This window comes from Lepidochelys olivacea (genome assembly GCF_965140295.1).
Source record: "Lepidochelys olivacea isolate rLepOli2 genome assembly, chromosome: 9".
NCBI classification, from domain to species: domain Eukaryota; kingdom Metazoa; phylum Chordata; order Testudines; family Cheloniidae; genus Lepidochelys; species Lepidochelys olivacea.
Genome location: NC_140419.1, coordinates 13,287,747 through 13,307,165, shown reverse-complemented (window position 1 = coordinate 13,307,165; position 19,419 = coordinate 13,287,747).

Sequence of the window (19,419 nt, the reverse complement as noted above, 5' to 3'; positions counted from 1 at the left end):
AGCATTAAGAGAGCCTCTTACGTTACCCATAGTTGATTACAAAGTTGTTACTATGAAAGGTGCAGGGGGGGAAAAAATTCACCCCACTAAAAAAATAGCGTCATATACCTTTGTGTTACTGTGGCATGAGCATTACAGAGCGTTCTATTGAGCTGATACCATGACCGAAAAGCTCAAAAACGTTATAAAAAACATTCCTGTTGCCCTACACAAAGAACAGGCAAACAGCATTGCTCATCAACTGGAGATGTAAGCAGCATGCCTGAAACAGAGCTGAGAATTTGCAGCAGTACATCTCTCTAGCATTTATAGCTACCGACCTGCTTGGTAACTACCCCTGAAGGGAGAGAAATAAAGCTCCTCCAAAATTCTCTGTAGTCTCCATCCATTTCTAGCTGCCTTACGTGTGTGGTCCTGAGATGTGCTGAGCACCAGCAGCTAGTGAATGGGAGTTGCTGGGTTTGCAGCACCCCACTAAGATTAGGCCAGATTTTCAGCTCATGGTTTCCACTTTTCTGTGCTTGTGCACATGTAACCCACTTGTAAGTGTATGTTATGTGTCTCCCCCTGTGCTTGATCCACAGAGTCTGTCAGGGTCAATGCTTTTAGCGTTGGAGATCCCTGGTGTTGGTCCAGATGGTGGCTGTCACACATATATATACACCCCCACCTTGCAAGTACAAACACTGGGGTACACATTGAACAATGGCAGCACATGTGGGTGTAGGAATTCGCACTCACAGAACTCAATTGTTCCAGTGGGTTTTGTGAGTGCAAAGAGCAGTTATTCCACATGTGCAGAGGTTGGCATTGTTCAACTGTCTGTGTGTGTGTGAGAGAGAGAGTCTCAGAAAAGCCTTCTAAGTTAGCAGATTACTATGTGCTCCCTGCCAGACCAAAATTAAAACACTATTAAAACAACTGTATGGATACATGCCATCCAGAAGACAGAGATCACGTAGAAATAATATAGTTCAGGCTGTTCGATTCTAAAATATGCAAAGGGCATTTGAAGGGGAATGAGGAAAGGAAAACCTTAACATGCTGAAAACTTACGCTAACAGTATTGCTGTAGCCACATTGGGCCTAAGATAAGCGAGAGACAAGGTAAGTGAGGTAGTATCTCTTATTAGACTGACTTCTGTTGGTGGAGGGTACAAGCTTTCAAACTATACGGAGCACTTCTTCAGGTCTTCTCCCACAGAAGTTGGTCCAGTAAAAGATATTACCTCACCTATCTTGTGTTTACTTTCTAGCTACTTGGCCTAGTAGGTATGGGAGGTGCTGTAATCCTCTGAAACCACCACCTCAAAACTCTCCTCTGCCATGATGCCTCCAACAGCTTCGCAATGGTTAGGCTACTGCTGTACTATGAGCACTGCCTACCATGCTGAACAATACTGTCTCACTGTTTCCTCGTGCGCTCTCATCTGTCTGGCTGTAGCCGGCTTTTGGCTCTTGTTTTATTCTTATACGCTTTGGGGCAGGAACCCTCGTTTTGTTCTGTGTTTGTACAGTGCCTAGCACAATGGGGTCCTGTTCCACAACTAGGGCTGCTAAGCACTCTGGTAATAATACTTGGTGAGTCTCGGTAGCTTAAAAAAACCTGACAAGATGCTGGACCCTACAGAAGACTTTTCTTTCTTACTAATATTTTATATAGCATCCTCTCCCAGAGGCTTTTGGCATGCATTACAAACGTATTTACAAAGAAGGAGCTGAATTCAGAATGTGCATTCCTCCTTGAGTGATCCCACTGGAATCCAAGGGGTTGATTTTCACCCATAAAGCTGCAAATGGCTTGAGACCATCCTCCTTGAGAGACCTTCTCCCTCCTATGCCATATTGCCATCACTGTGACCAGCAACAAATCTGCCTCATTATAAATGGGAGAGGACTGATGGCAGGGGTGGGGTTACATTAACAAAGGGGACATAGGCATTAAAATGCCTGACTTTTCAGTGCCTAGCCACCATATGGAGGCAACAAATACTGAGTTAGTCACCCAGAAATGGGTTTCACAATCGCCAGGACTCTGAGTGGGAGCCACCAAAGCTAGCCAAGAGCTAGCAGGAGGTGCCTATTTTTGCTTTGGATTCACATGTGTGAATGCCCAGTGGAACAGCTTCAGCAGAAAAGGGTGAGAGAACTTACATCTAAATATTCCATAACCCCATCATTAGGGTAGTCACCTGTGAGGTAGAAGACCCATATTCAAATCCCATCTACTCATCAAGCAGAGGGAGAAATGAATGGAGGATCTGGTAAGTACACTAATCGCTGGGCTAAAGATTAGAAGGTTAGGTGCAACCGCCTCCCCCTGCTTGCTCCCACCTCCTGCCTATTCAGTGGTGAGTTAGATGTGGTCAATGCATTCCTACCAGATTGGGCCCAGCAGACAAGATAGGTGAGGCAACGCCTAGTCTGAGAATTCCTCTAAGTCTTGGATGAGAGAGATAGAGAGATGGGGGCAGTCAGGAGCTACCTAAGGCAAAAGTGCACATGTACAGGAATACAAACGTAGCATACTTTTACAGCAAAGATAAGGAATTGAGGTGCCACAAGAGTTAGCTGCAGCTGAATGGGGGTTTTGTGAATGCCAGTGTTGCCTAAATGTTGGAATTAGGTAACTAAGGTGAGATTCACAAAGGTTTTTTTTAGGCACCTAACTCCCAAAGTAAGTCCCTTTGTGAAGCTGGGCTGGACTGTTTTCTACAGGAGATTTTTTCATTTTAGGAATGCTTTAACCCCACAAAGTTCAAAATTTCTGGAACTTGTTGGCCTCCCAGAAGCGCTGTAAAACCCAGCATGGTGGGAGGAAGGAAAGGTATTGCTGAAATTTCTGTTTTCTAATTCCTATGCTGTTGTATAGCAAAGAGCTTGTCCTTACTGCAGTGTGAGCTCAAGGTAACTTGAATGGGGCTCCTAACCCAGTTCCCATCCAGACAGTAAAAGCTATAGGGAGAGTTAAGTGGAGCTGTACATTTGAGCTAGCTGGCCCATCAGGGGATATAGGCTGAAACTTGAGCTCGTAATACGTCTCTCCTGCTAATCCTATCACTCTGTGCTGCTTGAGTGTTGTTCTGCAGTGCGACCCCCCCCCCTCACTAAGCTCAGGCAAGTGCAGTAAATTTAAGTGTAGATAACGTGAGCTAACACCATAGTGAAGACCAGCCCAAAGGCAACCAGAGCTTTGGATGGGCACCCGTTGATGCAGAGCTTCTTAAAGACCAATATCTAACTACATATTAAACAAAAAGGGTTGGGTGCAGAGACCCTGATGATGGTTTAAAGTATGGCAAAAAGACCTCCATGAAGCATAATCCAAACCAACATTTTCAAGGATATCTCCTAATTAAACAAGTAGCTCAGAGCAACACATCTTGTGGTGCAATGCTTAGAATAAACTTACTTTGACAAGACAAGGCATGAGTGTAAAGTCTAACGGGAAGGTTAGAAATCAGGTCTGATCATTGCCCACAAACACTGACAAGATGCAAACCCATTTTGCGTGCTCCCAGAGAGACGGCGATAGTCTATTAGGATTCTCTGAACGTCAGAATAGTTTTCCATTGCTGTTATAATTGTGTGTGTCCAAATCCTATTATGTAAGTGCAAACCTAAACCACGCCTTTGGTAAATTAAGCTCTTTTAAGGTTACTGGGAGGGGAAAAAAGCACAACAAAATGGAACTAAAAGCTACTGTTAATACAATGGATTCTTTTTTAAATGACTGAGTGGCCCCAGGCTTGACCCTTGGCATACCATGTTGACATATTTGATCCATCTGGGCTACTGAAACATGGCATGATATTTTGCACATTATGCCAGCTTGGCCTGCAGATGGGAAGGTGTTTGTTCCCTGAAGAAACAATGGCAGCCAGAAGTGGAAAATATTGCCAGCTCATGAAGTGCCCTTGAATGACACTGGAAGCTCATGCCAGCCAACACTCTAGGTTGTTATCGTTAAATCTTTTTACAGGTCACTTTATTGTACCCAAATTCTTAAAAGTCTCACTGTATTTTAATCTGATGTCTTTGCTGTTTGAGGAGCAGAAGAAATCTACGCTGAGAGGTGAATTCAACCAGGGTGACGCTGTATTCAAAACTCAGTACCGTACAGCTTCAGGACAGGGGGCCTCAGCACTGACCCAGTGCTATCTGACTGTACCTGCAGCCTCAGCCAACTTCTTCTGGGCTGCCATGATTACTGCAGGGTGGGAGGAGGGAGTATAAGCTATTCCCATGACATCTCCAAAGGAAGGAGGACTTGTCCCGAGGACCAGACTTGCCCAACAGCCTGCTGCCATTAGACTTATATTTTTTGCTTGGTGAGTATCTAACCATAAGGGGAACATAGAAATGGGAGCAACACAAAGGATTGAGTGAGCTTTAGGCTCTGTTACCCATATAACCAGGAAACTAACCTCTCCACTCCTCATGCAATATTTGTTTTATTTTGGTAGTAGCAGAACCTAACCCCCCACTCAGATCAGGAGAGAGAGAGAGATCTGAAACATAGCTCAGCATCTAGCAGTGGGCTGAGGAGAAGCTGCCACCGGAATTTAGTTCTCTGTGACACAAATGAACGTAGCTCATCAAGGAGGCAAATGCGATCTCTTCTTTATTATCTAGCATCATTTATTAATGTACAGTACTCACAAGTGTATGTGACAGAATCACAAAGAAGACAGGCTCCTGCCACAAAGACCTCCCATCCAGCAGTGAGATCCACGAGCATAGACTCTTGTGCCTATGCAGATGCCCTTCAAAGTCAATGGGATTCCACACGGGTATTGGGGGGGCTGTGAATGCCATTGCAGTATTGGCCTCTAATGATGGACTAGCCAGACAAGCATATAACCAAGACCAGGATGGGGAGGGTCAAGGAATGACTTGGATTACAGATATAAGATTATGGAGATATAATGTTTCTTTTTGTATTAATCGTGCTTATTATTTTATTATTAATGTAAAGTTGCTTACCTTTGGACCAGCTATGCTAGATGTGGCCCAACATTTTGAATTCCTTCTAAATAAACCAAAATAAAAACAAAAATGTATAAAGGGGACTCATGAGCATTTGAACAGTAGAAAAGGGAGTGTCAAAAAAAAGTTTGGGGTCACGTGCACTGGAACATGTTTAGCGAATGGGCATTTTTATGTGGCATTTCATGAGTTTATAACTATTTTAAAAGTTAAATAAAATAACTGCAGAGCTAATATCCAGTAGATGAGCATAAATGATTGCATAGTTATGTAAAACTAAAGATACCCTTTAAATAATAAAAAAAATTCTTAGTTGCCAAGGTTAAGGGTTAAATATTGCCTTTTTACACTGTGTACAGGAGAAATAGTGTTGTCCAAAGGCCAATTCCCATTGCGCTATTCACTGTATAAACAGAATAAGAGATAGTCCCTGCTCCAAACAGTTTACAAGCTAAACAGATAAGACAAGCAAAGGGTAGGAGAAAGGATAGAGCATGCCCTGATAGTAAACTTTGGTGGCAGCAAACATCATGTTAGGTTTGTTTTGTTTTTCTTATTTGTATCCTTTCAGTGGTGTTACATTAGGAGGGGACTAGCTAGATGGAAGGAAACAGGAAGGGAGGAGGACCGAGGGGTTGTGGAGTCAGCTTTGGTTGGTCCCTGCTTGAACAGCTTCTGCAGTTGTCTCTGGCTGGCTCCTCCAGGCAGTTTCTTTCCCAAAGCTCCATGGCTATTGGGCGAAGAGGGACACCACATGGCTCCTAGTGGCCCAGGAATGGGGGTGTCTCTGTGTAGTTCTGCATATGAGGATTGCTGGAGGAGAGGTTGGCTCCAATTGGGTTCCATTTGCAAAACACTTTTTTGGATCAGTGCTTGTTGAAAATAAGACATTTTGCCCATTTTATGAAGAGGTGGTGGTGTAACTGTCATCAATCAGACCTCAGTGTCTTTCTGGACCTCCAAAAAAATATGTACAAGGACACGATGATGTTACGAGTGGCTCACAATTATTATTGGCTCATGTACCACCTTAATAAATTGTTGTGAAGTGAATGGATGGACCATAAATTATGTGTCCCACCAAAGGTACATGTACCATAGTTTGGGAACCCTTGTGATAGGCATTTAGTTCGGTAATTGTGGGTACACAGCTAGTCAGCTTGAAAATGCCTGAAAGTTATGGTGAAGTGATTAAATGCATACGACACTATGGAAACGAATATACTTAAGCACAGGTCGAATCTACTCTCAAGTAATGTCACAAGATACCAAACCTTAAACTTGTCACTGGCCAAGTACTGAATCTTATTTGTCCAGGGCACAAGACCAGTGAATGGGTGGGGTGAAAAGGGGAGGATAATCCAGCATTTTTGGGGAAAGGAAACATTTTGAACTAAGTTTTTCCACCCACTATTTTTGAAGTCTTTCAGAGGGTTGATGGAAATGATATAAAAGATAAGCGATAAAAAGATAAAAAGATAAAGAGATAAAAAGAGGAGACACCAGAAACCACAAGGAATGGCCCTAAAGATCTTCAGACACTTTTGGGGCCAGATTCTGAGCAGGCATAAATTGGCCACTGGGTTTACACCAGTTGAGGCACTTACACCAGCTCTGGCTGGTATGTGTGTGTTTTGCACACTGCGGTTTACACGAAGCTTCATACTGGGCAGGGCGACGGAGGACACTTTGGATTGTAGACCAGGCCAGAATCTACAATTTTGTTTCTCTTTGGGCAAAGATAAGCAGGCAGGAAAACAGAGAGATGGAGGTGTTCACTTTATAATTGTGTGAGGTGTTCAGAAACTCTATTGGTGGGCTCCACAGGAACTTACACAAACATAAATAAGTTAGACAAAAGTTATGCTAATGAAGTTTCTCTGTCTCCCCATCCTAAAGCAACCAAATAAAGCAGTATTTATACTATTAAAAGTATCCTCAGCAACACATTTTGGAGGGTACAGCTACAGATCAAGGGCAAAATACTGCTGTTGGATGGATGCATGTCTGAAGCACCCATCAAGTTCAAGAGGAAATTCTTTTTATATTTTAAAGTGAGGTTATCAATAGCCGACATGTGAAAGGCCACATTCAGAACTTGAATGGAGGGACACAGAGGCTGCAGTAGGGCAGAGACACAGGTGGAAAATTGTGTGGAATGATTTGCCCACCACACAGTCTCCACCATACGAGGCTCAAGAAGCAGCCTTATGAGTAAAATGAAATCCCGTTGGCATCTACCCTTCTTAGCATTGAGCTATGACTGCCTTCCTGAATGATGGAGAAGAAAGGACAGGTGAACCAATTAGAGAAATAGTTGCATTTTAGGAACATCTGTCTGAGCGAATCTCATTTTCTTTGCTGTGTAGCCGAGCTATGCCTTCCTATTGACATGAGTGGGAGCTGTGCATCTGAGATTAGCATGCAGCTAAGGATGTTGGGTGACTGAAAAATATGCTTCACCACAAAAACTCCACATCTAGCCTGGGCAAAGAATGAAATATTTTGTTAGCTTAATGAGAAGCGTGTGTGGAAAGAGTCACAGTCAAATTCTTTCACTATCGAGCCACAGTATATAATGTGTCACCGGTTTATTAGGAAGGTATGATAGAATCAGTTTAATTTTCCCACTCACCTAACAAGGAGAGCGACAGGCAGTGAAGTTTGCTCACCTAAATATTCTGAGCAGCATTGCCTGCAGTGTTCCTGCAAACAGAGGGAGGGAGGAGTGCAATAAATCTAGGCCAAGAGCAGTTATTTTATTGCAAGCTGTAGCTGGGAATGGGAGCAGCGTCGCTTGCAAAAATCAAAGGAAAATAAGTATTTTGTTCTAGCAGCACCTCCAGCTAAAATCATAAGCAGAGAAATTAAATTCTTCCTTGTGTGCTATTGCAGAATGAAGACTCATAAGTTATTTAATTCTGTGCAAAATATTAGTGATTACACATATCCCAATTATCTTATTGCTAATGCTGATATTGGTGCATAGTAGGGGAAATTCAAGCCCATGCCAATCCTTGGATATGTGGGACATTTAGAGTTAGCTGCATCAGCAAGTGGGAGGTTCACCAGGAGTAATGCAAATAACCTTGATCAAATGACAGTGTGGTGAGACTAGAAAATTGTGTGGGAGGCAGGGATGACACCCTGGGTCTTTGGGAACTGAGTAGGAGAGTGAATAAGAGGCAGGGTTCTATAGGCAATAGAGAAAGACAGACTGGGACACGGAAACGCATAGAATCGGGACTGTGGGAAGAAGAGGTCTTCTGACAGCAAGAGTCTCACCAAAGGGCAGTACCAAGGGGAGTGCCTTCCAGCCCTGGATACTGACAGTTTCAGGTTTTGCTCATTTCAGTTTTTTCTCCTACTATAATTTTAAACAAAATAATCTGCTTTCAACTGTAATTAAAAATCAGCTCCCCCTGCATGCCAAACCCTTTTGCTACCCCAGCCCTCCTATTTAAAGGCATCAGGAAGAGTGGACCAGGGAGGGGCTCTCCAGAAGCAGAAGAGTGAATCCCACCCTAAGTCTCCTCTCTGCTGATGGAAAAGATGTGCCCGTGCTGTATTCCCAGCTTGTCTCGCTTTCCATTATAACCCTCACCATGGGGAGAGAGCAGCACGGGGGATGCTTGGACCACTACAGCATCGGGAGCAGTAATGGAACTTGCTGGGAGCAGGAAAGAGAGCAAGGGAATTAGGCCTGGGGAAGCACTGGATTGTGGCACTTTGTAAGAGGAGGGTCGAGCAGGGCTTGAAAGGGGCTCCCATCTTTTTGGGGAAAGAAGGGAAGCAGGAAATTGTAGGGATAGGAGCTGAGAGGGTTAAGAAGTCTTGAATCAGAATATCGGTTGATCAAACCTATCTTGCATGAACAGAAATTTGGACTAGAACCCTCCACAAGTAAGAAATATTTTAAGAGCTATTGTACACAATTAATTTTCACAGTGGAAATAAATATATTATCCACCAGTGTTCCTGGCATTGTGATACAATTACAGAAACTGCAGCCGTGAATGTCCTAAGTCCCACACATCTATGTGGAGTCCATGAACATTGGGAGCAATAGAAAGAAAACAGCTAGTCTCAGAATTTCATAAAGGCTTTGCTTTTGCTGTCCACAATCGAGTCTATGCTACTTTGTTTTTCTCTGTGTTCGTCTGTGCTTATACTTATAATCAGATTATTTTTAAAAGGGGTGAAATGAGTTTTCCAAGGCTATCTTGGAATCTTTAGGCTAGGATAAATACCAGCAGGACAAGGATCTGATCCTGACCCCAGTGACTTCAATGGGCTCTAGATCATGCCCTAAATGAGTAGGTGAGGCAATGTGATTGCAGATAAACCTCCCTCCCGAGCTAAGATTGTGTACCTTATGTAAAGGAACAGTAATATTACTCCATATGCAGTTATTGGTTCTCTGTTGCATTGGAAAACTGAGTGAGAGTATGTGAAGTGTTAACTAGAATTGTATAGCCTGCATATTGAAATAATACAGAAAATCCAAGGACAATTTAATATTAACTTAGAAAACGTAGTCATTGAAATTCAACTCTACCTGCCCAATCCTGCAAACACTTAATGCACATCACAGGGACTATTCATATGTTCAGGGGATTGTAGGATTAGATCCATAGATGGGGGAGATTATAAAAATCAAATCCCTATATAAGGATGCAGAAGAACTTAACCTTTGTGCACCTCTTTCTCCCAGCTGTAAAATGGGGATAATAATTAGGGTGACCAGATGTCCCGATTTTAAAGGGACAGTCCTATTTTTGGGGACTTTTTCTTATATAGGCGCCTATTATCCCCCACCCCCGTCCTGTTTTTTCACAGTTGCTATCTGGTCCCCCTAGTAATAATGCTTGGCTGATCTAATAAGGTGATTTGATATCTATGAATGAAAAGTGCTGTGTAAATTCTAAGTATTATTAATTGAATAGATATCTGAGCTTAAGCAAGCGTATATGTTTATTTTAATGATCAAAGAAAATATAAAAGAGGCTCCTAATATCAATGATATTCTCTATAAATGATGTCCAGATAAAGATCTCTTATAAAACAATTATACAGTTCTCTGCAGTAATGGTCCAAAACATTACAGGTTAGTATTATTACTGTGTTTTAGCCCATAACTATAGGATATTATAGTTTTAAAATATATAGATTTTATCTCTGAGTTTAAGAAGTTGTATATCTAGATATCTAAGGGTGTGACAGCACTAGCAAATTTGGTAGCCATATTTAACCAGAAATATGGCTCCAACAGTGCTAGGAATGGTGGATGCTGTAATGTAGACAGTATAAAGACAACATTGTCAAATTTCCTCTCTATTGCTGCAGAAAGGAAGCAATAGAGAATTAGCAGTTGCTATACCTGATTTAGCAAGAATCCACAGAAACTCTCAAAAATATCTAACAAAACCCTAGGGTTCGCTTCCACTAGTGTAAATCAGGAGTAACTCTGTTGAAATTAGGTTTCAGAGTAGCAGCCATGTTAGTCTGTATCCGCAAAAAGAAAAGGAGGACTTGTGGCACCTTAGAGACTAACAAATTTATTTGAGCATAAGCTTTCATGAGCTACAGCTCACTTCATCAGATACATCTGATGCATCCGATGAAGTGAGCTGTAGTTCACGAAAGCTTATGCTCAGATAAATTTATTAGTCTCTAAGGTGGCACAAGTCCTCCTTTTCTTTCTGTTGAAATTAGTAAAGATACACCAGTTTTAAAGCTTTGTAACAGGAGAATCAAGCCCCTGGAGCTCACTTCTAAAAAGAAAGTATTTACAACATGCCTCTCAACAGCACTGCATGGATGGTGGAACAATTTTAAAAGACTATCTGTGAAGGAAATAAACCTATTAATTAAACAGAGTTATTGTGCACCAAAGCTACATGTTTAAGAGGTCTCAACTGTATTCAAAATTATTATCGAACCATTTGGCACATCTCTAATATAAACCGTTATCCACTAGCCCCACTGGTGCATGCCTAGGCAAATTAACTCTTTTATATGCAGATCAAAAGAAAATGGTGTGTTATAATTAAATGATTCTTTTGGGGGCAGTAAACGTCTCTTCAAACAGCTTGAATATTAGTGCTGGCGTTCTTCTTTCAGCCCTACTAATCACAGCAAATTTAGCTGCCAGAGCCAGCGTCAGGGTGCAAGTTACTGGTGGTTCTGCAGTACTGATGGGCAAATCCCAAAAGTGCTGGAGATCTTATCTGAAGCTAATCTAAATGTATCTGGACCCCTCACTGTTCACAAAATCATGTTGGAAATCTTAAGACGACATGCTTTCCTACAAGATTTCTGGTAATTACAAGTTGGGTTAAGGTCAGAAAGAGTGATAGCAGTCTATTTTTATTTATTTTATTTTTTTGCCATGTTGCTCTTTCTTTAACAGAAAGTCCCGGCGGTGCATGGAAATTAATTTGTTGTAAAAAGTAATTGTCTTTTTTCAGATCTCAGAAAGGTTAAAGTTTAATCAAATCCTAGGGGCTTAAATGTTGAAGAGTTCCCTCTGCAGAAAGGAAGCAACACCTGGCCCAGATCAGAAGGAAGCAGGATCCATGGATTCCTAAAAGAACATCTAGGTCAATATTTGCTAAAGGGGTTAACTTTAGTTGCTGATGTCTTAAAAAGGCCTAATTTTCAGAAGGTGCTGACACCCGTCCTCTGAAAATCAGGACCAACAAACATGATCATTGCTGATTTTTTGTTGAAAAGCTCAGTCCATCATATTATAATAAGGTAACCTCCAGAGACTTCAGTGGAAGGCTTCCAAAGGTAAAAATATGTAAGGTCTGTAGGTTCTGAGCAGCAATTGATAAATTACTTAGAGACCTTCAAAAAGTTAGTCTTTGATCTGCACAGATATTATCACACTCTTTAATTAGCAGATTCAAAGACTCATAAGAATAGTAGCTTTTTCTCCACTGACTGTATCTCATATCTCTAATCAACTGGGTACCTTCTTATATAACAGAGCATGTAGAGTCATTCAAATAAATCCCTGTAAGATACTTTGGAGCATGAGAGATGTCAGGAGTAACCTGTGGGAAAACACTTCAGTAAAGATGAACACATCAATTTTGATACCACAATATGCAAAATGGATTTCTGCTGTAGATTATACACTCCAGGATATAAAAGGAACAGCAATTTGTCTCTAAGGACCATGAGCTGCCTTCGATCTGCACATGTAGCTTGACGTCAGTGGGAGTCCCAATGCAGGCTGAGGGCAGAATATAGCCTAATTCTAACAAACTGGAAAATGTTTAAAATGAAGAATCGAGCCATTCCATATTTCTCAGCATTGCTTTAAATTGGAAACAAACACACTTACAACAATAAAAAAAATCAAGAAAACACTTTTACAGCACAAGTCCACTGCAATGAATATAATATGCACATTTTATATTATTGACAATTTACTTTTTGAAAAAGCCAGACAATCAGATCAATGTCAGACCATTTACACTTGTCTATCCCTCTAGGGTTGTCGATGATATTTTGCTGTTTAAAATATAGATACGTATTTCTTCCCAGTTTTAAGGTTTCTCTGAATGCTCCTATTTAAGGCTAGTGCACCAGGACTCCCAGCTTCACTGAAGAGCAAAACAAAACCATTATAGTTACACTCTTCTGCTCAGGGCCAAACTCAAGGGTGACTCTAAGAGAGCATGATAAAGTCAATGGAGTTATGACGATTTACACAAGTTGTGGATCTGCCCCTAAACTGGTGTAACGTACACCTCCTTTCAAGTCTCCTTAATATGTACCTCTCTCCAACTTCTTGTATACATTTGCACTTCCTGTTTTTAACTGCAATTGGAAGTGCCAAAACCATGAGGCACACATTCTCGTAAGATTTCTAGTCCAAGCCCCCAAACCTACAAACAGGTACACAAAAGTAATTCTATGCAATGAGTTTGTAAAGTTTGATAAGAGTTTGCAGGATCAGGACTCAACTTTACAGATTTAGGAGGTTAGGATAAGTTCAGATAAACTTCAGAAAGGCATGCTCATCGTTACTGGTGCTCATCTAAATTGAATCTTCAAACCTTCTGAATTTCACACATAAATACCTACTTAATATGGGAGTTGGTTTTGCCACTTGTTTCTTCACAGTAAAACAAAATCCCTTAGGTGAAAAATTATCCATTTTTGGATTGGTGAAAAGAGAGGTTTTGAGAAGCATCATTATCAGTCAGCATTTGATCCATTTCTGTGTTCTGTATGATTGCCTGGGTCATCAGTTCACTTCCTGTGAAGTATCGCTTATCTAAAGCTGTAATTCATAACCATTGCTTTAATTTCTTTAGCATCAGCAGATTGTTTAACCTGGAGCTTAGCTTCTGTGGATGTGCTGGTGTTTAATGCGTAAAGGCACTATTTTGTAATTCAGAGGTTGTACCTGAAACGTCCTACCCTACAGATTAGATTAAGTTTCCTAGAAGTTGGACTATTATTTTCCATGTCTCTCCTGAGGCATACACAAAGCTTATTGAATTCTTTAAAGAACTGTATTGTCTGCCTACTAATCTCTTGCTAATGCCAGATACTGATGAATGTACATACTATAACATAAAAGGGAAAAATGTTTCAGCATTACATGAAAATAATTGTTATTCTACTTGGCTTCAACTCCTTTGAGGACACCAAAACATTCCATGGGAGTGATTTGATTTTGACAAAAAAACTTTCAATGGAAACCAGACATATTTTAAAGAGCTGGGAGCCTGGAAGCCCCAGCTTCCAAACTCCCCTGATCCTCCACAGCTCACTGTGCAGGCTGCTGAGACTCAAGGAGCCAGGGAACTCGGGAGATAAGACCAGAAATTTTAGAAGAATTCCTTGTCAGTTCTTCCAAAATGGTATTTTTTTTTAAATGCATCTCCTATGGAAAATGTTGCCTATCTAATTTTTTTTTTGGGGGGGGAGATAGGGGGGCGGAGGGTTAATGCTAAATTTTCTCCAGGAAGGAAATTCTGATTTCTGTACAGCTCTTGTTATAACTTTGTGCAGTAATTAACAATACTGCTTCAGTGACTTTCCAGAACCTTTCCCCACTACTTCCTCCCTGTCAGTGTCTTTCCCTGTGGCAGGGAAAGGCTCTGTCAGTGGGACACTATACTGCTAAAAACAGCATCATAGACGAGGGGCAGGGCACTGCTTGGGCATGTAGAAAGTTGTGTAGGGTATGTACCTAGGGTTCTGGCATGTCTTTATTCTGCTCGCCTAAGCATTGCCTCACAGTCTACACTGCTAACCCGTGTTGTCATGGAGCATGCAGTGTATGTACTCCACTCTCCACTGTAAAGAATGTGCAATGTAGACATACCCTCAAAGCAGTCTTGTCGTTAGAGCTGGGGACTGGGACTCAGAACTCCTGAGTGCAAATCCTAGCTCAGCCACTGTCTCACTGCATAGCCTTGGTTAATCACTTAGGCCTGCATTTTCAAACATACATGCCTAGAGGTAGTTACCTAAGGCCATATCTAGGCAGTAAAATAAGTGATCTGAGCACCTCTTAAAAACAAGCCACTCTGCACAAGTATGGATTAAAGCCCTGATCTTGCAAACATCTATACATGTGTGCTTAACTTTCCACATGTGGTTATTGCTATTTACTTACATATAGGCATAAGTGTTTGCAAGGGCTGGGGCCTGAGTACCAAACTTTTGGTACCCAAGTTTGAAAGTGTTGTCTCAATCTCTTAGCCCCTCAGTTTATCCGTCTGGAAAACTCACTATAAACATTTGTTCCCTACCTTGGAGAATGAAGGTCCCTGACCCCATAGGGATCAGTTTTGCTATGACCTTTGAGATGGTGCCAAGACTTCTGCAGGGGCTGCTTACACCAAATCTGCCCTCTCCTCTTCTGCTCCCCAATTTGCAGATTGATCTTGGTGACTGAGTCAGGTTTTCAGTGAACCAGTGAAATGAGGGAGCCACAAGGCTCAAGAATAAAAATTAAGCTATTGAAAGAGGAAGGGATTTTTAAACAGACAGTTAAAAATTGGTCTTTTCTTTGTTAACATTGGTTTAACTTTAACAATTAATTAACCTTTTGGAGAAAGGACACATTTGTTAAAGTTTCCACTCATCACCTCTTCAATTAAGTTACAAGCAATAATGATATACATCCACTGAGCCCTCCAAAAAGTGCTCCAGCAGAGCAAGGATAGACTAGGGTTGGCATTCCTGGTACCTAAGGTATAGAAATCAATCCAAAAAAGGGCAAAACTCCATTTAAAAAAAAATCATGTAGGTGACCTTTAATTGCAACCAAAATCTAAATGAAACACTAGAACAAAACAAGAATGTCAGGTATGAGAGACAAGGTAACTATCTGAAGCAAAGGTTTCTAACACAATTACTGGCTAACATCCTTTGCTTGAGCAACTTGTTATTTCCGACATTATGCACCATGGGATCAGATCAGCTTTGGCTGCAAATTACATTATCCCCCAGGTTCCCTTGATTAGTTTTCAAGAACAGCTCCAAATTTTCAAGCATAAGTAAGGAATTAATCTACACTTTGAAAATTATAAGCACTCCCATTTTTAAAAATAGATTACTTGATTTACAGCGTTTTGGAGCAAGTTAAGTGTGGTCTCCTGCATGTTTTAAGATGATGACCCTTTCTTTTAAATTGCTCATGATGGTTAATCAGCAAATCAAGACAGACTTCAACTTTAATTAAAGCTCAGCAAAAAATGCAAAAGGGTAATGGATGTAGGCCAAGCAATCATCTGAAAATTAAAAAGAAGTACATTATAGGAAAATGTTTACTGAGCATTTGCATTTTCAGAGGGCAGATACACTGGTTTCTGCTGCATCACTGATCATGAGCTTTAATAATTAGCTCCAACATAATTAACTGTTAAATCAAAAAAGTATACCCTGATTTGCTTGATAAGAGATTTCAATATTTCCGCATTCTCAGTATGAAATGTATAGATATAAAATTACCCCAATAGAGCTTATTAACGAGTCAGTTTTACAACCCTAAATGATACTTCCTTGTAGCCTGTTCACACAGTCATTACATTTTTTTTGCCCGCATAAAAACCTACAAGCTTAAATCTCTATTCTACATCGCTCCACAACTTCTGATGAGTCTGTCTTGTTAAAGTCATGCATTTTTTACTACTACTGATACTGTTCACTTTTATAGTCCTGTTCTCCTGAGGATCTCAAAGCACTGTGACAACATTAATTTAATAAGCCTCACAGTCCCTGTCAGGTGGCTGAGTATTATACCATTTTCATAGGTGGGGGGACAAGGTTGACAGAGATTCTGATTTGCCAAGGGTTGTGCAGAAAATCAGTGGCAGCCCAGAGTACCGAACCCCGAAATTAAGTGCTGCTACTACTGAGCTGTAATCACTAGACGACACTTCCTCTTTCATGTACTGCTTGTGATACAGCAGCTAATTGAATACAGCAGACATAAATGGAGGTATGGGCTAGTTGTTTATTGTAACAAACCTGTACCATTTATACCAGTGTGGTGGCTGAAACTTTTTGGGCTAGGTTCTCAGCTGGTATACATTGCTGTAGCTTCTCTGAAGTCAGCAGAGCTACACTGATTTATACTATCTGATGTTTTGATCCACTGTGTAGAAAGACAAAAGAATAACATACATATAAAAGGGCAGGATTATTCTCACCATAAGCACCGCTATTACCGGAGGTCCAATGGGACAAATGTGGTTTGTTAGGACAACCAAGGCCCTATTTTATAAATGAGACTTGAAGTGGAAGTGGCAATGATGACTATGTATTGAAATGCAACTTCTACCTATAACTCCTTTTTAATTGCTCATAATTTTCTTATACCCAGATCTTAAATTCAGCCAGAGCCGTCTGGAGCAGAGCTCCAGGAAATATTTTCAAACCCATGGGAGCCCTGGCACCTCCCACATGGCACAAGCCCTGAGCCCCATACTTCCTGCAGGGCTGAAGCCCCAAGTCCCGGGGCTCCAGGCAATATTCTGTGAGAATTTAAGCCCTGCTCATACCATTTCCTTTTGCATAGAGATTGGCAGTGCTTTGTCTCTGCTCAAAGGCAATCTTTTCTGTGGAAAGTTTCTGCCAAATCCAGTTGGCATGTGAAGAACCAAAACAAAACTAAATAAATCACTTATTCTGTTATGTTCCAATCAGAAATTTTGCATGCATAAGAATAACTGCTGAATGAATTTTGCTTTAAAATCAGTCTTACTGGGATCTAAGGAACAAGCCAAGTTTGAAGAGTAGCAGGTCTATAGTTTGGAAATTACTACTTTGCATGCACAAAAATAATAGATACTTGTATTATTGCTGTTTGGGACATTCCCCAGGTGTTATCTGAATGAGTGATCTGCTAGGTCACTCCAATCCTCGACTCTGGGAGCCAGCCTTACCCTGCTCTGCTGTGAGAACCCCCCACTCCCAGGCTGTTCACGCACAGCTTCTAGCATGTAAGCTGCTCCCAGATATGTGAGTGAGCACTTTTGGCCAGCCACTGCTTGGATTGTACAACCAAATGACACTAGCCAATATCTCCAGTCCCAGACATAACCCTGGGAACCTCCGTCTTGCAGGGTCCAGTTATGTCCGCTGGAGGCTGCAAGCTTATATGAGTTTTAACAAAGAAATTGATATGTACCAGCTTGTTATCCCAAGGAGAGTCTCTGACATGCTTCAAACCAAACGCACTGGTTCAGGTAGAATAACCAAACAAATTTATTAACTACAAAAGATTGACTTATAATCACTTAAAATCTAAGCACAACAAGTCAGATTTCGTCAAATGAAATAAAAGCAAAATGCAATCTAAACTGATCTTAACAGTTTCAGTGCCCTTACAACCTTAGATGCTTCTCACCACAGGGTGGCTGGTGGCCCTTCAGCCAGGCTCTCCCCTTTGATCAGTGCTTCAGCCACTTGATGGTGGTGTCTGTAGATGGAAGTGGAAGAGAGAGAGCATGGCAAACGTCTCTTCCTTTTATCATGTTCTCTCTTCCCTTTTGGCTTTGCCCTCTCCCCCACCCTTCAGAGACAGATGAGCATTACCTCATCGTAGTCCCAAACTGACCAAGGGAAGGGGGGTGATTCACTCAAGAGTCCAAGAGATCCTTTTGTTGCTGCCTAGGCCAGTGTCCTTTGTTCCTGTGAGGCTGGGCTGGGTTTGTCCATGGAGGGAGAAGAATTATTTAAGCTCAGTACCAATGTGGACACAAGAACAAATGGATTTAAACTGGCCCTCAGGAAGTTTAGACTTGAAATTAGATGAAGGTTTCTAACCATCAGAAGAGTGAAGTTCTGGAACAGCCTTCCAAGGGAAGCAGTGGGGGCAAAAGACATATCTGGCTTCAAGACTAAGCTTGATAAGTTTATGGAGGAGATGATATGATGGGATAGCCTAAATTTGGCAATTAATTGATCTTTGACTATTAGCGGTAGATATGCCCTATGGCCTGTGATGGGATGTTAGATGGGGTGGGACCTGAGTTACTACACAGAATTCTTTCCTGGGTGTCTGGCTGTTGAGTCTTGCCCACATGCTCAAAGTTTAACTGATCACCATATTTGGGGTTGGGAAGGAATTTTCCTCCAGGGCAGATTGGCAGAGGCCACGGGGGTTTTTCGCCTTCCTCTGCAGCATGGAGCACGGGTCACTTGCTGGAGGATTCTCTGCACCTTGAATTCTTTAAACCATAATTTGAGGACTTCAGTAACAGACATAAGTTACGGGTTTGTTACAGGAATTGGTGGGTGAGATTCTGTAGCGTGCGTTGTGCAGGAGGTCAGACTAGATGATCATAATGGTCCCTTCTGATCTTTAAATCTATGATTCTATGTCCTGATGAGGTGTGAACTGCCCCTCTGCTCCTGGAGAGTTTTGCCTGGGCTTGTTTTAAGCCATGGGGATACATTTTCAGCCTCATAACTATGTATATGAAATTACAACCTATAATATTACTATAACAACAATGGTCATTGCATCATGAGCCTTCCAAAGACACTCAACATGACAAACTTTGCATTGGATACCACACAATCATATTAGAAGGATGAACATGGGGGTGCAGGGTGTTCCTCCGAGGTACGGAGTGTCACACTGTTATTCTGTGTTTTCTCTGAATTCTACATTAGGACTCTGGTGTTCTGTGTGTACAATGGGTTACTTCTGTTCAGGAGAAACCAAGAACATAAGTTAAACCAGTTCAGGGTTGAGATGTGAAGAAACCTTGCATAAAGTCTACGAACACAAGATCTGGCTCCATCTAATACTACACTACCCTCAGTGCAATTAACATTAAAGGTATACTTTATTTTAGAAAAAATATGACCTTCAGGTTACTTCCTTGACTTATGAACTGCTTTTCCAAGAGCCCATTCTGACAGGCATTTGTATATGAACGAGTA